Here is a 10,635-nt window from a genome sequence, read left to right as displayed (position 1 = left end):
AACAGGGATAAGTTAATCCTAAATTAGTTAGTAGGTGAACGTTTCTTAGTTCTGTTTTGTGCTCTGCTTTCATCAGAAATTCTAATGTACTATGAAACCGGAGTACTACGAGTATTTTGTCTGTGTGATTAGCTCAGCTTTGAAAACATAATTTCTGAATGCTGTAACGTGATTTCATAATCGGTCATCAGAGAAATATCACACTCGCTAGAAAATATTCCACCAGTGAATTAAGAAATAAGTTAATAAATTATTACTGAAAATTAAGCCTGTTCTCTCCTAAACTGGCATTTGTTGTATATTTCATATGTAAAATAATGAAAAGTTGCGCTTAACATCTTCACAAATAAGTTTGTAGTGATCTGATCTGCGCCGCAGGCATGTGTTCTGTGTAGACACAAGTTTTGGTCATTATTGGACAACTACATTTTCTTCGCCAACAGGCTTGCCATTTAGCTAATTCCTGTTCATTTTTGATTTATTTTAACTGCAGGTTCTTCTCATGTCTGATCTTGGTGTGGTGTGGAACAGAACTTAACTTTTTGGGGACCCCATATTGTTTTGGTAAGTGCATTTAACAAACACTTGAAAGCTGTACTGATGGCAGCAGTATTTCAGCAGTCATTCAATTTAAACAATGATTTAAACCACAACTACATAGATCTGCAACAGCTAATTGTGCGGTATCCATTTTTTCTTTCTTTACTGATACCATGGTTATGGTACGGTAAATGACCATACAAAAAAGCTAAGCTGAAGAGAAAATATATAGGGAAGAAGGTGGAGCTTGACACCGGTAGGTCGTCATCTTATAATTCACATTGAGGAGCCGTTACATTCATGCTGAAAAAAGTACTGGTACACATTTCTTTCACTTTCTTCATCTTTCAGCTTCTTACTAGATGTGGTTCTGTGTCTTTGGTTTTCCTATAGTATAATAATGACTAATTGCAGCACAGAGTCAACCTGCCCCAGGTCATGTGTCGACAGCCTAACTCTTCATGTTTTGAGTGAACTGTTGGGATTTTAGTTCTGTTTACTCAGCATCATATGAGATTCCATCATGGCCAAAAGTATATGTTCCACTGAACAGATTTTATTTATTTCACCGTGTACAGCTTTATGTAATCAAAGGTGATGCGGACCTCCGTGCCTCAGAGATCATCACTAATGTTTCATTTTTTGTCCCTTTTCTCTCTTTGTTGTTTGTCTAGTTTATGTGGCAGTGTAAAGACTGTGGCACTGAAGTGTCTAAGGTCTAGGTGATCAGAACTTCTTAAACATTACAGACTAAAACGTGGTCATTTCGGAAAAGGCCATCGTATTAAATGTGTATATCCTGATTGTCCATGTATTTATAAGACTTGGAATTCACTCTTGACACACTTGTCGAGGAATCACGCCAATACCTTAACGCACTCTAATATAGTTACGACATTCTCCTGTCATGCATGTGGCCGTAGTGAATTTGGAACAGAACGTGACTATTTTGTGCACATAAGTCATCATCTGAAAAACAATGAGACAGTCACTTGTATGTTTAAAGGCTGTCAATACATTTACATTAATTCGCTTAGCAGACTCTTTTCTCCAAAGCGACTTACAACAAACATTATGTAGTGTACTAGCCCACACACCTTATTCACCAAGGTGACTGCACTGCTAGATACACTACTTACAAGGAGCCACTCATCCAGGCATCAATGAAACACACTCTCTCTGTGATACTCACGTTCAAGTCGCATAAAAGTCGGAAGCACAGCTTACGTTACATTAACCGTAAAAGGACAGCAGTCCTCAAAGCACTTTGCATCTATTTAGGTGAGGATGATGGACCTCTTGTTCAGGAGTATGTGGTAAGTCAGTGTCACATGTACTGTTTTCTATTCAAGAAAATGATTTAATGTCACTTGCCCACTAATCATTACAAGCTGTTGTGTCAGCACCAATAACTTTGGTTCAAAACTCTTGAATAGGTAGAAAAAATAGCTTTCGCAATGTTATAAAGAGAGGTGCTTCTGTTATTTAGCCTAGCTTCATTGATATAAGTGGGGTGGTCAAAGTAATAGAAACGCATGTAAGTAAATTCAGTATAATTTAACAGCACCACGAATTGCAGCCTCCAAAATTACGATACAGCTGAATTACCACCTCTTTGAAAGTTTGAATAAAAATTAAACATTATAACCATAATGAAAGTAGTATTTCATAACCATTGTATTAAACTGCATTGCTTTCAGCTAAATGTACCAAAGAAACTGACAACTGAGTGTATATATGAGGCTTTGATACACACATAATACTTGTTGGTAGAAGGCATTCTTTATTCATTTGGCTCTGCAAAAAAGACTCGATAGAAAGAGATATACACAATATCACCAGACTTCTCTTTAGGGATTGATAGGTATGTGAGCAAGTGTATGTAATTAACATTAAAATAATTGCATGAATACATGCTTTCTTTTTTCTCCTATTTAAATCTACAGGGTAAAGGGGTGCGGTGGCGCAGTGGGTTGGACCACGGTCCTGCTTTCCAGTGGGTCTGGGGTTCGAGTCCCGCTTGGGGTGCCTTGCGATGGACTGGTGTCCCGTCCTGGGTGTGTCCCCTCCCCCTCTGGCCTTGCGCCCTGTGTTGCCGGGTAGGCTCCTGTAACCCTGTCTGGGACAAGCGGTTCTGAAACTCTGTGTGTGTGTGTGTGTGTGTGTGTGTGTGTGTGTAAATCTACAGGACATTAATGGAGATGACATCCTAAGAGACCTGCAAAAATCTACAATGGGCATATATGTCATCAACAAGGAAGGTGCAGAAACTGGACATTATGATGATATTGGTGTTTATGTTGAAGGAGCTGTTGTTCTAGAGAACACTGGATCTGTATCCTGAGCTTCTGCAATGATGCATGGAGTCATCTATGCACTGAACATGGCTTACCCCAAACATCTGAAGTACTGCTATGAATTTATTCAAAAAGTGCTCTTTCGGATGGATGGTGAAAGGCGGTCCCCCAAAATCCTTGGTTTAAAGAACAAAATCAGTGCTGGACTGTAAGATTTTTTCAGCCGCACCCTGTAAAGCTGCTGTGGTATTTATGTTTTTTTGCTGGGGGGTGAGAGAGAACATGTACAATGATGTGAAATGCAGTTTCAGAAGATCTTGTAAACTGAAGAACAAATGGAAAAAAATTAATATTTAAAGGTGTCCTAGGGATTTTGAGGACTATTCATTAAAAATGAAAATTTGTGTTGTTTCTGTCGGTAGTGGTCAGGAATGGTGCTGTTACTTTTTGTTAATGCTACTGGTGCATTTTGTTTTAAGATCTTAAGCCAATCAAGGGTTGAGAAAGTGACTTGCATTACAGGCATTCTTGTTTCTGAGAACAAAACTTGTGTTACGTCTGGTCATGGATCATGACTGGCAAAAGCTTTCGGATTTGTCAGCGAGTAATTTATTTTTATGTTTCCGTTGCTAAGTAGAATCCGAACATCATATTTCATTTTTCTCCACTGTAAAAGATTCTTCTTTTATTTTCTATAGAAGCTTTTATGTAAGTCAGCTAAGCGTTTCAGTTAATGCAAGTGATACTTGTTGAAGAAATTATACCGTACGTTTTCTGCAGTCTTGGTTTATTAGACTTCACTCTGACAGATGTTTCTGAAGTGCTTAATTCAAGTGCCACAAAGTAACAGTTGTTAACATATACTGTTTCCTTTATTTGTCTGAATATTTAGTGTATCGAAAGTTAAACTAATAATGGCTAGAAATGTTTTATTAGAAGGGGGCACGGTGGCGCAGTGGGTTGGGCCGCAGTCCTGCTCTCTGGTGGGTCTGGGGTTCGAGTTCTGCTTGGGGTGCCTTGCGACGGACTGGCGTCCCGTCCTGGGTGTGTCCCCCTCCCCTTCCGGCCTTACATCCTGTGTTACTGGGTAGGCTCCCGTGACCCTGTGTGGGACATGCGGTTCTGAAAATGTGTGTGTGTGTGTGTGTGTGTGTGTGTGTGTGTGTGTGTGTGTGTGTGTGTGTGTGTGTGTTTTATTAGATTAAATGTAATTTCAGTATGTAAAAATCTAAGAATTGATTTGAATGTGCCAAAAAACCCTGGATAACAGTAATCTAAGTTACATAATGTATTTTAGTATATTAAACATGGCTTTAGTTGGAAATACTAAGAAAATTTGTGTAAACTCCACTTAAAATGGTTAAGCTAAAAATACAAATAAAATAGAGTAGATCTTACTTAAAACATTAAGTACACTGGATTTAGACACGTTGATTTCCTGCATCCCTTTGACATAATAAAATTAAGTAAATTCAACATATTTTTTTTCATCATATTTACAGCACGGTGGTGTGGTGCCGCAGCGGGCTTGGCCGGGTCCGAAAAGTTCAGAGGCTTCACTACAGGTGTGATATGCTGTACTGTGTATTATAAACATGCTGCAATGTATACACCTTGAAGTTCTTGGAAAATATGTGAGCTTTTTTAAAAAAGTGCTGGAGATAGGGCTAAGGCTCCAGCTTGGCCTATGGCTGGAGATACGGTTAAGGAAGGAGCTATGGTTAGGGTTAGAGCTTGGGTAAGTGCTGGAGTTAGGCTAAGGGTCTCAGCTTTTTGAGGGGCCGGTGCTGTGGTTTGCGCAGCAGCTAGAGTTCAGCTGGGAGCTAGGGTTAGGCCTGGAGATAGGGCTAAGGCTCCAGCTTGGCCTATGGCTGGAGATACGGTTAAGGAAGGAGCTATGGTTAGGGTTAGAGCTTGGGTAAGTGCTGGAGTTAGGCTAAGGGTCTCAGCTTTTTGAGGGGCCGGTGCTGTGGTTTGCGCAGCAGCTAGAGTTCAGCTGGGAGCTAGGGTTAGGCCTGGAGATAGGGCTAAGGCTCCAGCTTGGCCTATGGCTGGAGATACGGTTAAGGAAGGAGCTAGGGTTAGGGTTAGAGCTTGGGTAAGTGCTGGAGCTTCAAGGCGGTCGAATTTCAAGGCGGTCGAGTTTCAAAGCGGTTGAGTGCAGAGGCTCCACTTTAGCTGCCATGTACTGTACTGTGTCTTACAAATATACTGCAAAGTATACACGTTTAAGTTCTTGGGTAAAATGTGAGCTTTCATTTATAAAATCCAAGCACGCCGGGGGCGTAGTGCCTCAGCGGGCTTGGCCAGGTCCGATGAGTACGAGTTTCAAGGCGGTCGAGTTTCAAAGCAGGCGAGTGCAGAGGCTCCATTTAAGTTGCTACGTACGGTGCTGTGTATTATAAATGTACTGCAAAGTATACACGTTTAAGTTCTTGGAAAAAATGTGAACTTTTATTAAGAAATCCATTCACAGCGCGCTGGGGGTGTGGTGCCTCAGTGGGCTTGGCCTGGTCCGATGAGTACGAGTTTCAAGGCGGTCGAGTTTCAAAGCAGGCGAGTGCAGAGGCTCCATTTAAGTTGCTATGTACTGTGCTGTGTATTATAAATGTACTGCAAAGTATACAAGTTTAAGTTCTTAAATAAAATGTGAACTGTTATTAAGAAATCCAAGTGCGCCGGGTGCGTGTTCCCTCAGGGGGCGTGGCCAGGTCCAAGAGAATGGAAAGTGCTGGAGCCCGCCTAAGGGTTTCGGCTTTTTGCGGGGCCGGCGCTGTGGCTTGCGCAGCAGCCGGATTTCAGCTGGGAGCTAGGGTTAGGGCTGGAGGTCGGGTTAAGGCTGGAGCCTGGGCTATGGCTGGAGCTAGGGTTACGGCTGGAGCTAGGGTTAGGGTTAGAGAACGGTAAGTGCTGGAGCCCGCCTAAGGGTTTCGGCTTTTTGCGGGGCCGGCGCTGTGGCTTGCGCAGCAGCCGGATTTCAGCTGGGAGCTCGGGTTAGGGCTGGAGGTCGGGTTAAGGCTGGAGCCTGGGCTATGGCTGGAGCTAGGGTTAAGGCTGGAGCTAGGGTTAGGGTTAGAGAACGGTAAGTGCTGGAGCCCGCCTAAGGGTTTCGGCTTTTTGCGGGGCCGGCGCTGTGGCTTGCGCAGCAGCCGGATTTCAGCTGGGAGCTAGGGTTAGGGCTGGAGGTCGGGTTAAGGCTGGAGCCTGGGCTATGGCTGGAGCTAGGGTTAAGGCTGGAGCTAGGGTTAGGGTTAGAGAACGGTAAGTGCTGGAGCCCGCCTAAGGGTTTCGGCTTTTTGCGGGGCCGGCGCTGTGGCTTGCGCAGCAGCCGGATTTCAGCTGGGAGCTAGGGTTAGGGCTGGAGGTCGGGTTAAGGCTGGAGCCTGGGCTATGGCTGGAGCTAGGGTTAAGGCTGGAGCTAGGGTTAGGGTTAGAGAACGGTAAGCGCTGGAGCCCGCCTAAGGGTTTCGGCTTTTTGCGGGGCCGGCGCTGTGGCTTGCGCAGCAGCCGGATTTCAGCTGGGAGCTAGGGTTAGGGCTGGAGGTCGGGTTAAGGCTGGAGCCTGGGCTATGGCTGGAGCTAGGGTTAAGGCTGGAGCTAGGGTTAGGGTTAGAGAACGGTAAGTGCTGGAGCCCGCCTAAGGGTTTCGGCTTTTTGCGGGGCCGGCGCTGTGGCTTGCGCAGCAGCCGGATTTCAGCTGGGAGCTAGGGTTAGGGCTGGAGGTCGGGTTAAGGCTGGAGCCTGGGCTATGGCTGGAGCTAGGGTTAAGGCTGGAGCTAGGGTTAGGGTTAGAGAATGCTAAGTGCTGGAGCCCGCCTAAGGGTTTCGGCTTTTTGCGGGGCCGGCGCTGTGGCTTGCGCAGCAGCCGGATTTCAGCTGGGAGCTAGGGTTAGGGCTGGAGGTCGGGTTAAGGCTGGAGCCTGGGCTATGGCTGGAGCTAGGGTTAAGGCTGGAGCTAGGGTTAGGGTTAGAGAATGGTAAGTGCTGGAGCCCGCCTAAGGGTTTCGGCTTTTTGCGGGGCCGGCGCTGTGGCTTGCGCAGCAGCCGGATTTCAGCTGGGAGCTAGGGTTAGGGCTGGAGGTCGGGTTAAGGCTGGAGCCTGGGCTATGGCTGGAGCTAGGGTTAAGGCTGGAGCTAGGGTTAGGGTTAGAGAACGGTAAGTGCTGGAGCCCGCCTAAGGGTTTCGGCTTTTTGCGGGGCCGGCGCTGTGGCTTGCGCAGCAGCCGGATTTCAGCTGGGAGCTAGGGTTAGGGCTGGAGGTCGGGTTAAGGCTGGAGCCTGGGCTATGGCTGGAGCTAGGGTTAAGGCTGGAGCTAGGGTTAGGGTTAGAGAACGGTAAGTGCTGGAGCCCGCCTAAGGGTTTCGGCTTTTTGCGGGGCCGGCGCTGTGGCTTGCGCAGCAGCCGGATTTCAGCTGGGAGCTAGGGTTAGGGCTGGAGGTCGGGTTAAGGCTGGAGCCTGGGCTATGGCTGGAGCTAGGGTTAAGGCTGGAGCTAGGGTTAGGGTTAGAGAACGGTAAGTGCTGGAGCCCGCCTAAGGGTTTCGGCTTTTTGCGGGGCCGGCGCTGTGGCTTGCGCAGCAGCCGGATTTCAGCTGGGAGCTAGGGTTAGGGCTGGAGGTCGGGTTAAGGCTGGAGCCTGGGCTATGGCTGGAGCTGGGGTTAAGGCTGGAGCTAGGGTTAGGGTTAGAGAACGGTAAGTGCTGGAGCCCGCCTAAGGGTTTCGGCTTTTTGCGGGGCCGGCGCTGTGGCTTGCGCAGCAGCCGGATTTCAGCTGGGAGCTAGGGTTAGGGCTGGAGGTCGGGTTAAGGCTGGAGCCTGGGCTATGGCTGGAGCTAGGGTTAAGGCTGGAGCTAGGGTTAGGGTTAGAGAACGGTAAGTGCTGGAGCCCGCCTAAGGGTTTCGGCTTTTTGCGGGGCCGGCGCTGTGGCTTGCGCAGCAGCCGGATTTCAGCTGGGAGCTAGGGTTAGGGCTGGAGGTCGGGTTAAGGCTGGAGCCTGGGCTATGGCTGGAGCTAGGGTTAAGGCTGGAGCTAGGGTTAGGGTTAGAGAACGGTAAGTGCTGGAGCCCGCCTAAGGGTTTCGGCTTTTTGCGGGGCCGGCGCTGTGGCTTGCGCAGCAGCCGGATTTCAGCTGGGAGCTAGGGTTAGGGCTGGAGGTCGGGTTAAGGCTGGAGCCTGGGCTATGGCTGGAGCTAGGGTTAAGGCTGGAGCTAGGGTTAGGGTTAGAGAACGGTAAGTGCTGGAGCCCGCCTAAGGGTTTCGGCTTGTTGCGGGGCCGGCGCTGTGGCTTGCGCAGCAGCCGGATTTCAGCTGGGAGCTAGGGTTAGGGCTGGAGGTCGGGTTAAGGCTGGAGCCTGGGCTATGGCTGGAGCTAGGGTTAAGGCTGGAGCTAGGGTTAGGGTTAGAGAACGCTAAGTGCTGGAGCCCGCCTAAGGGTTTCGGCTTTTTGCGGGGCCGGCGCTGTGGCTTGCGCAGCAGCCGGATTTCAGCTGGGAGCTAGGGTTAGGGCTGGAGGTCGGGTTAAGGCTGGAGCCTGGGCTATGGCTGGAGCTAGGGTTAAGGCTGGAGCTAGGGTTAGGGTTAGAGAACGGTAAGTGCTGGAGCCCGCCTAAGGGTTTCGGCTTTTTGCGGGGCCGGCGCTGTGGCTTGCGCAGCAGCCGGATTTCAGCTGGGAGCTAGGGTTAGGGCTGGAGGTCGGGTTAAGGCTGGAGCCTGGGCTATGGCTGGAGCTAGGGTTAAGGCTGGAGCTAGGGTTAGGGTTAGAGAACGGTAAGTGCTGGAGCCCGCCTAAGGGTTTCGGCTTTTTGCGGGGCCGGCGCTGTGGCTTGCGCAGCAGCCGGATTTCAGCTGGGAGCTAGGGTTAGGGCTGGAGGTCGGGTTAAGGCTGGAGCCTGGGCTATGGCTGGAGCTAGGGTTAAGGCTGGAGCTAGGGTTAGGGTTAGAGAACGCTAAGTGCTGGAGCCCGCCTAAGGGTTTCGGCTTTTTGCGGGGCCGGCGCTGTGGCTTGCGCAGCAGCCGGATTTCAGCTGGGAGCTAGGGTTAGGGCTGGAGGTCGGGTTAAGGCTGGAGCCTGGGCTATGGCTGGAGCTAGGGTTAAGGCTGGAGCTAGGGTTAGGGTTAGAGAACGGTAAGTGCTGGAGCCCGCCTAAGGGTTTCGGCTTGTTGCGGGGCCGGCGCTGTGGCTTGCGCAGCAGCCGGATTTCAGCTGGGAGCTAGGGTTAGGGCTGGAGGTCGGGTTAAGGCTGGAGCCTGGGCTATGGCTGGAGCTAGGGTTAAGGCTGGAGCTAGGGTTAGGGTTAGAGAACGGTAAGTGCTGGAGCCCGCCTAAGGGTTTCGGCTTGTTGCGGGGCCGGCGCTGTGGCTTGCGCAGCAGCCGGATTTCAGCTGGGAGCTAGGGTTAGGGCTGGAGGTCGGGTTAAGGCTGGAGCCTGGGCTATGGCTGGAGCTAGGGTTAAGGCTGGAGCTAGGGTTAGGGTTAGAGAACGGTAAGTGCTGGAGCCCGCCTAAGGGTTTCGGCTTTTTGCGGGGCCGGCGCTGTGGCTTGCGCAGCAGCCGGATTTCAGCTGGGAGCTAGGGTTAGGGCTGGAGGTCGGGTTAAGGCTGGAGCCTGGGCTATGGCTGGAGCTAGGGTTAAGGCTGGAGCTAGGGTTAGGGTTAGAGAACGGTAAGTGCTGGAGCCCGCCTAAGGGTTTCGGCTTTTTGCGGGGCCGGCGCTGTGGCTTGCGCAGCAGCCGGATTTCAGCTGGGAGCTAGGGTTAGGGCTGGAGGTCGGGTTAAGGCTGGAGCCTGGGCTATGGCTGGAGCTAGGGTTAAGGCTGGAGCTAGGGTTAGGGTTAGAGAACGGTAAGTGCTGGAGCCCGCCTAAGGGTTTCGGCTTTTTGCGGGGCCGGCGCTGTGGCTTGCGCAGCAGCCGGATTTCAGCTGGGAGCTAGGGTTAGGGCTGGAGGTCGGGTTAAGGCTGGAGCCTGGGCTATGGCTGGAGCTAGGGTTAAGGCTGGAGCTAGGGTTAGGGTTAGAGAACGGTAAGTGCTGGAGCCCGCCTAAGGGTTTCGGCTTGTTGCGGGGCCGGCGCTGTGGCTTGCGCAGCAGCCGGATTTCAGCTGGGAGCTAGGGTTAGGGCTGGAGGTCGGGTTAAGGCTGGAGCCTGGGCTATGGCTGGAGCTAGGGTTAAGGCTGGAGCTAGGGTTAGGGTTAGAGAACGGTAAGTGCTGGAGCCCGCCTAAGGGTTTCGGCTTGTTGCGGGGCCGGCGCTGTGGCTTGCGCAGCAGCCGGATTTCAGCTGGGAGCTAGGGTTAGGGCTGGAGGTCGGGTTAAGGCTGGAGCCTGGGCTATGGCTGGAGCTAGGGTTAAGGCTGGAGCTAGGGTTAGGGTTAGAGAACGCTAAGTGCTGGAGCCCGCCTAAGGGTTTCGGCTTTTTGCGGGGCCGGCGCTGTGGCTTGCGCAGCAGCCGGATTTCAGCTGGGAGCTAGGGTTAGGGCTGGAGGTCGGGTTAAGGCTGGAGCCTGGGCTATGGCTGGAGCTAGGGTTAAGGCTGGAGCTAGGGTTAGGGTTAGAGAACGGTAAGTGCTGGAGCCCGCCTAAGGGTTTCGGCTTTTTGCGGGGCCGGCGCTGTGGCTTGCGCAGCAGCCGGATTTCAGCTGGGAGCTAGGGTTAGGGCTGGAGGTCGGGTTAAGGCTGGAGCCTGGGCTATGGCTGGAGCTAGGGTTAAGGCTGGAGCTAGGGTTAGGGTTAGAGAACGGTAAGTGCTGGAGCCCGCCTAAGGGTTTCGGCTTGTTGCGGGGCCGGCGCTGTGGCTTGCGC

Source organism: Scleropages formosus, chromosome 18 (genome assembly GCF_900964775.1).
Source record: "Scleropages formosus chromosome 18, fSclFor1.1, whole genome shotgun sequence".
Classification (NCBI taxonomy): Eukaryota; Metazoa; Chordata; class Actinopteri; order Osteoglossiformes; family Osteoglossidae; genus Scleropages; species Scleropages formosus.
Note: the sequence above shows the minus strand (reverse complement) of the source record.